The sequence below is a fragment of the Somniosus microcephalus genome, chromosome 13 (genome assembly GCF_052327205.1).
Source record: "Somniosus microcephalus isolate GS21.2 chromosome 13, FLI_Smic_1.0, whole genome shotgun sequence".
Lineage (NCBI taxonomy): Eukaryota > Metazoa > Chordata > Chondrichthyes > Squaliformes > Somniosidae > Somniosus > Somniosus microcephalus.
The window spans coordinates 145,748,788-145,756,082 of NC_140999.1; the positions used below are offsets into that span (position 1 = coordinate 145,748,788).

Sequence of the window (7,295 nt, forward strand, 5' to 3'; positions counted from 1 at the left end):
TGCCAGTATTCCGCCTCAATGCCAACCGATAATAACGAAATCGCGGCGCTTTAATCAGGAAGACCAATCTTTTATTGCGGCTGAAATCTCTCGACTTCTAGCAGAGGATATCATTGAACCATGTTCGTCGCCCTGGCGGGCTCAAGTCGTCATTGTCAAGAACCCTCTAAAACCTCACAAACAGCGACTATGCATCGATTATTCGCAAACCATCAATCAATATACCGACTTGGACGCCTACCCATTGCCACGCATTGATGATATGGTTAATAAACTGGCCGAATACAAAGTGTTCTCAACTTACGATTTAAAAAGTGCCTATCATCAGTTACCCTTGAAGGTCTCAGATAAGCAGTACACAGCCTTTGAGGCTAATGGACGGCTGTACCAATTTCGTCGCCTCCCATTCGGGGTTACTAATGGAGTGGCTGTCTTTCAACGGGCAATGGATGGCCTGGTTAAGCAGGAAAACCTAAGGGACACTTTTCCCTATCTTGATAACATTACCATTGCAGGTCACGATCAACAGGAACACGACTCCAACCTCCAAAAATTTCGGGATGCCCTCCATCGCCGTAATTTGACCCTGAATGAATCCAAATCTGTTGAGTCGCAACCGACCATCAACATCCTTGGCTACTGCGTAGGCAATGGTATCATTAAGCCAGACCCAGAAAGACTTCGCCCGCTCCAAGAGCTCCCGTCACCTAAGAATCCGGCTTCTTTACGTCGGGCTCTCGGTCTGTTTGCATACTACGCTAAATGGATTCCTCATTTTTCGGACGAAATCCAACCCTTGCTGCATGCTAGATCATTTCCACTGGGAACAGCGGCTGTTGCAGCCTTTAACCTTCTCAAAAAACAGTTGGAGAAAGCGGCTCTTCACTCCATTGATGAGAATCTCCCTTTCGTGGTTGAATGTGATGCCTCGGAGGTGGCGATCTCGGCTACTCTGAATCAGGAAGGTCGTCCTGTAGCATTTATGTCCAGGACCTTACAAGGTGCCGAGCTACATTATCCTCCGGTTGAGAAAGAAGCCACAGCCATCATAGAGGCAGTACGGAAGTGGAACCATTTTCTAGCTCGCCAGCACTTTACATTGATCACGGACCAACGATCAGTCGCCTTCATGCTCGATAATCGAAAACGAACCAAAATTAAGAATAATAAAATACAACTTTGGAGGATGGAACTGGCCTCTTTTGGTTATACCATTCTCTATCGGCCTGGCAAGTAGAATGTGGCCCCGGACACCCTCACACGGGCATTCTGCTCCACTATGTCATCCTCCACTCTCATGGATGTCTACAATGGTTTGTGTCATCCTGGCGTTACGCGCATGCTACATTTCGTACGATCACGGAATCTCCCTTTTTCCACTGGAGATGTAAAGAAAATATGCTCAGAATGCCGGCTTTGTGCGGAATTAAAACCTCAGTTCTTCCGCCCCTCAGATGGTATACTCATACATGCAACCCAACCGATGCAACGACTTAGCATCGATTTTAAGGGCCCAGTGCCCTCTTCAACTCGGAACACATATTTGCTCACCATGATCGACGAATATTCACGTTTTCCGTTTGCCTTCCCCTGCTCCAATATGCTGGCGTCCACAGTAATCTGCTGCCTTGAGCAGGTATTTTCTCTCTGTGGCATGCCGGCTTATATTCACTCAGATCGGGGTCCATCCTTTATGTCAAGGGAACTCAAGGACTACCTCTCAGAACGGGGAATTGCTACAAGCAAAACAACACCATACCATCCCATCGGAAATGGGCAGGTAGAGAGGTATAACGGTATCATCTGGAATTCCGTACGTCTCGCTTTAAGATCTCGGGGCCTACCAGACCAGCAATGGGAAACAGTGCTTCCGGATGCATTGCACTCTATACGGTCCCTGCTTTCTACAGCCACAAATACTACACCTCATGAGCGGTTCTTTGGATTCCAGCGTCGCTCATCTCATGGGACATCACTCCCGTCATGGCTAACTACTCCTGGACCTGTATTACTCCGAAGATACGTTCGGACGTCTAAAAATGACCCTCTTGTAGACGAGGTCGAACTAACCGATGCCAACCCCACCTATGCAAACATACGATATTCCGACGGCCGAGAATCTACCGTATCATTACGGGATCTGGCTCCCTGCCCACCAGGACCTAGTGGGACATCGGGTGATGGCATTTCACCAGGAAACTCTTGGGACCTATCGGGTACCCCTCTCCAGGATCCTGATCGGACACCAACTAGCTTGGTGCCGGTAGAACCCCGTGCTCAAGGTTGCAACCCTCCCAGTACCGCGCATGAAAGTACTGATCCGCCACAGACCAGCTCTGCACCTCCCTCTGAACAGAGGCAGTCCGACTTTGAACCTATTGGGGCTCGTACTCGAAGCCATGATCTCCCCGACCCTTCACAGGGCAATCCAGGCCACACAGACTCTGACCAATGGCCAACCGCATGTAAGCGGACCAGCGACCCTCTACGACGGGAATCCAAACGGGTGCGACTCTTCCTTGTTCGGCGGCTGCGGACCAAAAGGTAGACCACAGCCTCCTAATCCTGCAGGAGGGAAGAATGTGATAAAAATGATAACATCCGGGAAGTTATGTCATCACTTCCTGTGAACTATGAACTATGAACTGTGTACATACCTCACTTCCTGTCATATGTCACTTCCTGTTGGACTGGTATAAATACTGGTCTGTTCAGTATTGTAAGAGGCTTCTACCAGAGGCATGGTAAAGACCTCTCTTGTGTATATAGTGTGTTTATAAGTTACTTAAAGCTTACTTTAAAGTTACTTGATGGTAAGTCTCCTTTTTCTTACATCACAGGGCATAACTTCAAAATTTCAGATGACACAAAACTCAAATATAGTAAACAGCGAGGAAGCTAGTAACAGGCTTCAGGAGGACATAGACAGATTAGTGAAACGGGCAGACAGTGTGAAGTGATTCATTTTGGTAGGAAGAATGAGGAGTGGCAAGATAAACTAAATTAAACAATTTTAAAGGGGTTGCAGGAATAGAGAAACCTGGGGGTGTATGGACAGAAGTCTTTGAAGGTGGCAGGACAAGTTGAGAAGGCTGTTAAAAAGGCATATGGGATCTTTGGTTTATACATAGAGGCATAGGAGTACAAAAGCAAGGAAGTTATGCCAAACCTTTATAAAACATTGGTTAGGCTCCAGCTGGAGTATTGTCTAATTCTAGCCTCCACACTTTAGGAAGGATGTCAAGGCCTCAGAGAATGAACAGAGGAGATTTACTAGAGTGGTACTAGGGATTCAGTTGTGTGTGGGGGAAATCAGACAATCTTCAACTTATACTGTATCTATGGCTGCGATTTCGCCAGCCATGGCGAGTCCGGTACGGCCAGCGAGGACAGCGGCCTCAAGCTCCGCAACCGTCTTCATCCTGCCTCCTCCAAGTGATTTTGCCTTGATTGGGCTTGTTAAGCCCGTCCTGCGAGGTTCCTGGCCAATTAAAAGGAAGCGGGTCTAATGACATCATCTGATGATGCGTCATCTGATGATGCATCATCAGCCGGTTTCCTTAAAGGGACCATGTCCACATTGACAGTTCTGCTGTCAGTGTTCTGAAGCATTGAGGTGCTGCAAACACTGACAAGCACTGCACAAAGGTGCACTGCTGAACCCAGGCACTCCCATGACACCCTCCATGTGCTTATGGAGGGAATCACAGCATGCAGGGAGGTTTTCTACCCTTCCAATGGGCAGAAGAGACCTCCCCAGGAGACCATCACAGCCTGGTTGCACATTGCACAGGACGGCACAAGCAGGGATGTCGTCAGGAGGACCAGGCTGCAGTGGCACAAACTTTTCAATGATCTCAATAGATCACAAAACATTACTGCCAAGCCACACTCAACCTCATCCTGCTGTGCCACTCATCACATCCCCATCACTCTGCCTTCCCTACCATACTCCTGCACATCTTTACTCACACCAACTTACCTTGCACCTCTACCCATCCCTCTCTATCCACATGATCACTTTCCCATTTCACTAGCCACCTCTCACACTCACCCTCATCCTACTGCAAGCATACCAACTAAGAACACACAGGGTAGGCACTTGGGTGGTTTAGCCAATGTTCATGTGATGTTTCAGGTAATGTGCTGTCAAACATTGAAATCTTTATTTTGAACACTTTGCGCTCTTGGGCAGATTTGTGCGCACCTTTGGAAGTGGCTCAGTGAATTGTGAGACATTCCCCCACGCAAATAGTGAGGAGTGTGAAAGGAATGGCTTGGACATTGTAGGGATGCTTTATGGTGTTGGTGCATCATGTGGCAGCCAGGGTGTTCAGTGTTAAGTGAAGGAACCTGACATACTTACCTGGTGTCATCCCTGAGTGACGGGAACCTCGTGGAAAACTTGGGAAAATACTTTGTACCTGGTAAAATGGTGATTAAATTGCTTTAAACAGTGCCCATCAGCATTATCAAACATGCTTTCCACGAACAATCCCATCGTGATTGGTCTTGTGTTTCATTTGTAGGGCTGTTGACCAAGATGTAGATGATACCACAGAAATGCAGCCACTGTCTGATCTTTCACTATCAAACTGTGGACCAACAAGGTATGAGATGTGACAGAGGCTCAATGGATGGAATGCGCAAGGCAGTTCTATTTACAGTTCCCACTTCCACAGCAAGAATTTAATAGTAGCCAACTGATTTCATAGACAACATATTACACTTACAAAAGCAGTAATACTCACGTTTATTATTCAGGTTAGCAAGAGTTTCTGATAAAATTACTGCTACAACTAAGCTGAAGAGTATTCGTGTAAAATCTCAATTAATTTATGTTCACTTTTTGAACAACAAATCATGAAAAACTCCAACATTCATAATATGTTATTATTTTGCACTTCAGTTTATGGTCAATGTTTCACAATGTTGTTTAACAACAATAATGGCAGAGATAGTCATTGAATCTTAGGTGCACTTCAAACAAATGAGCAGTAAATTATTCAAAAGCCCACGTGCTACTTAGTGGCATAGGCAATAAAAAAAATCTCCAAAGTTGAATATTTAAATAAATAAATCACTACAAAGAACTAACAAACCAATAGATACATTTAATTTTCAGTACAATCTGCCTTAGCAGGCAATGCACACAATTTTTAAAACTGGAATCATAGTTTTCTTTCTGATTTCAAAACTAGGATGTTCATTATACATGCAATAGCAAATACATTGGTTCTAATGCCATGAATCCATAAATTAGTCTTTCACATTCATTGTTGAATATAAATTACCTAGAGTTTCCTGCAATCCAGAGCTGGATCACTGTCCTTACCTGTTGCTGAACTTGTCATGTGCTTGTTAATACAACTGAATGTGCAAAATGATAATTATTGCGGACAAATCCTGACTAATTTTATTTACAAAAATCTGACCAAAGAAATTCTGTATGTGTCCAGCAGAAAACGGAATTAGCATTTCTAGTTGTTCTCATTGAAATAAACAAAAAACAACAGAATTTAACACCCATGCTTCTAAAAACATAAAATATCCCCCCCCCCGCCCCATGTTGCTACATAAACACCAACCTTCTAGGATTGGCACAGCTTTCCACACTAAAACAGGTCCCAAGCTGCTAAACTGCCCAAGTGAACATTCCAAGAAAAACATTGGCAACCCTGCAAATACCATCATGGCTATATATGGAATAACGAAAGCACCTGTACATCATAAAAAAAAGTGAAGCAAATCAGACAAATATTGTGTGAATAGGTTTACTAGTGCAATTTTAGAATAGAAATGAGAAATACCATTGCCACGTTAACAGAATAGTACAAGTGTATATTGAAAATTTAAGCAACACTAAAACGATGTCCCATACCACCCCACCACCAGCCATAGAAAGACAAATGCATGCAATTCAGTTGTCTTGTATTTTTACTAATTTTAAAATTTAAACAATCAAGTACTTAAGTTTTGCATGATGTCTTTGCACTGGAAGACTCTTATAGAGCTGCCAGCACCCAACAAAATGATCTATTTCACCAAAGCCAAGTAATTTACATAGAAATACAAGCAGTGTTCCCAACTCATTCCAAAGAAATGGCACTAAACATAGCATTAAAGTTTAAAAGAAATACCTGTAGTGCTGAAACCATGAAAGCTCGAAGTTCACAATGATGTTTTTCTTGCATAATAAAAAGCATCATTACTTCAGTTAAACAGTACAATATGTTCATACCCCATGTGGCTTGTGCAGTACCATGGCAAAATGGTAAAAATGTAATGTTACTTAATTACAGTGACAAACAATTAAAACATTTGCTGTATAATTTCCCCCTACTCATCAAATAATATTAAATTCCGACACATACAGGCATCCCCGAATTTAAATCTGTTTTCGAAGAGGCATGGAAGCTTTTAAAAGAGACTCTTTTGTTACATTTGTACAGGCTCAAAAGATAGGAGGAACGTGATGGAATAAGGCAGGGAGAGAAAGAGAGAGGCACAGAGTATGAAGGAGAGAATGAGGGAGAAAGAATGAACGCGCGGGGTGGAGCGAGAGGGAGTGAGAGCGTGCGCGGGTGGGGCGAGACGGAGTGAGAATGCTCACAAGTGGGCCGAGAGCGAGAGCATGCGCGGGCGGGGCGAGAAAGAGCGAGAGCGCGCGCAGGCGGGGCGAGCGAAAGAGGGCCTGGCGAGAGAGTGCGCAAAAGCGCGTGCGGGGTGGGCAGAGAGAGAGCGCGGGGGGGCAGAGAAAGAGAGCGCGCGCACGGGGGGGGGGAGGCAGAGAAAGAGAGAGCGCGCGGGAGGGGGGTGGCAGAGAAAGAGAGAGCGCGCGGGAGGGGGGTAGCAGAGAGAGTGCACGGGGGGGACAGAGAGAGCGCTCGCGGGGGGGGCAGAGGGCGCGCACGCGGGGGGGGCAGAGGGCGCGCGCGGGGGGGCCAGAGGGCGCGCGCGGGTGGGGCCAGAGGGGGCGCGCGGGTGGGGCCAGAGGGCGCGCGCGGTTGGGGCCAGAGAATGCGCGCAGGTGGGGCCAGAGAGCGCGAGAGCGCGCGCGGGTGGGGCCAGAGAGCGCGAGCGAGTGGGGTCAGAGAGCGCGAGAGCGCGCGCGGGTGTGGCCAGAGAGCGCGTGCGCGGGTAGGGCCAGAGAGCGCGAGAGGGGCCAGAGAGCGCAAGAGCGTGGGCGGGTGGGACCAGAGTGCGCGACAGCGCGGGCGGGTGGGACCAGAGAGCGCGCGCGGGTGGGGCGAGAGAGCGCGAGCGGGTGGGGCGAGAGAGCGCGAGCGGGTGGG

At 47.0% G+C, this 7,295-nt stretch overlaps 1 pseudogene; it reads right to left on the bottom strand.

Annotated features, from left to right (window-relative positions):
• Positions 1-5,982, bottom strand: part of LOC147108643 (sodium- and chloride-dependent neutral and basic amino acid transporter B(0+)-like) — a 253,377-nt pseudogene extending 247,395 nt beyond the window's left edge.
• Between the last annotated feature and the right edge of the window lie 1,313 nt (positions 5,983-7,295).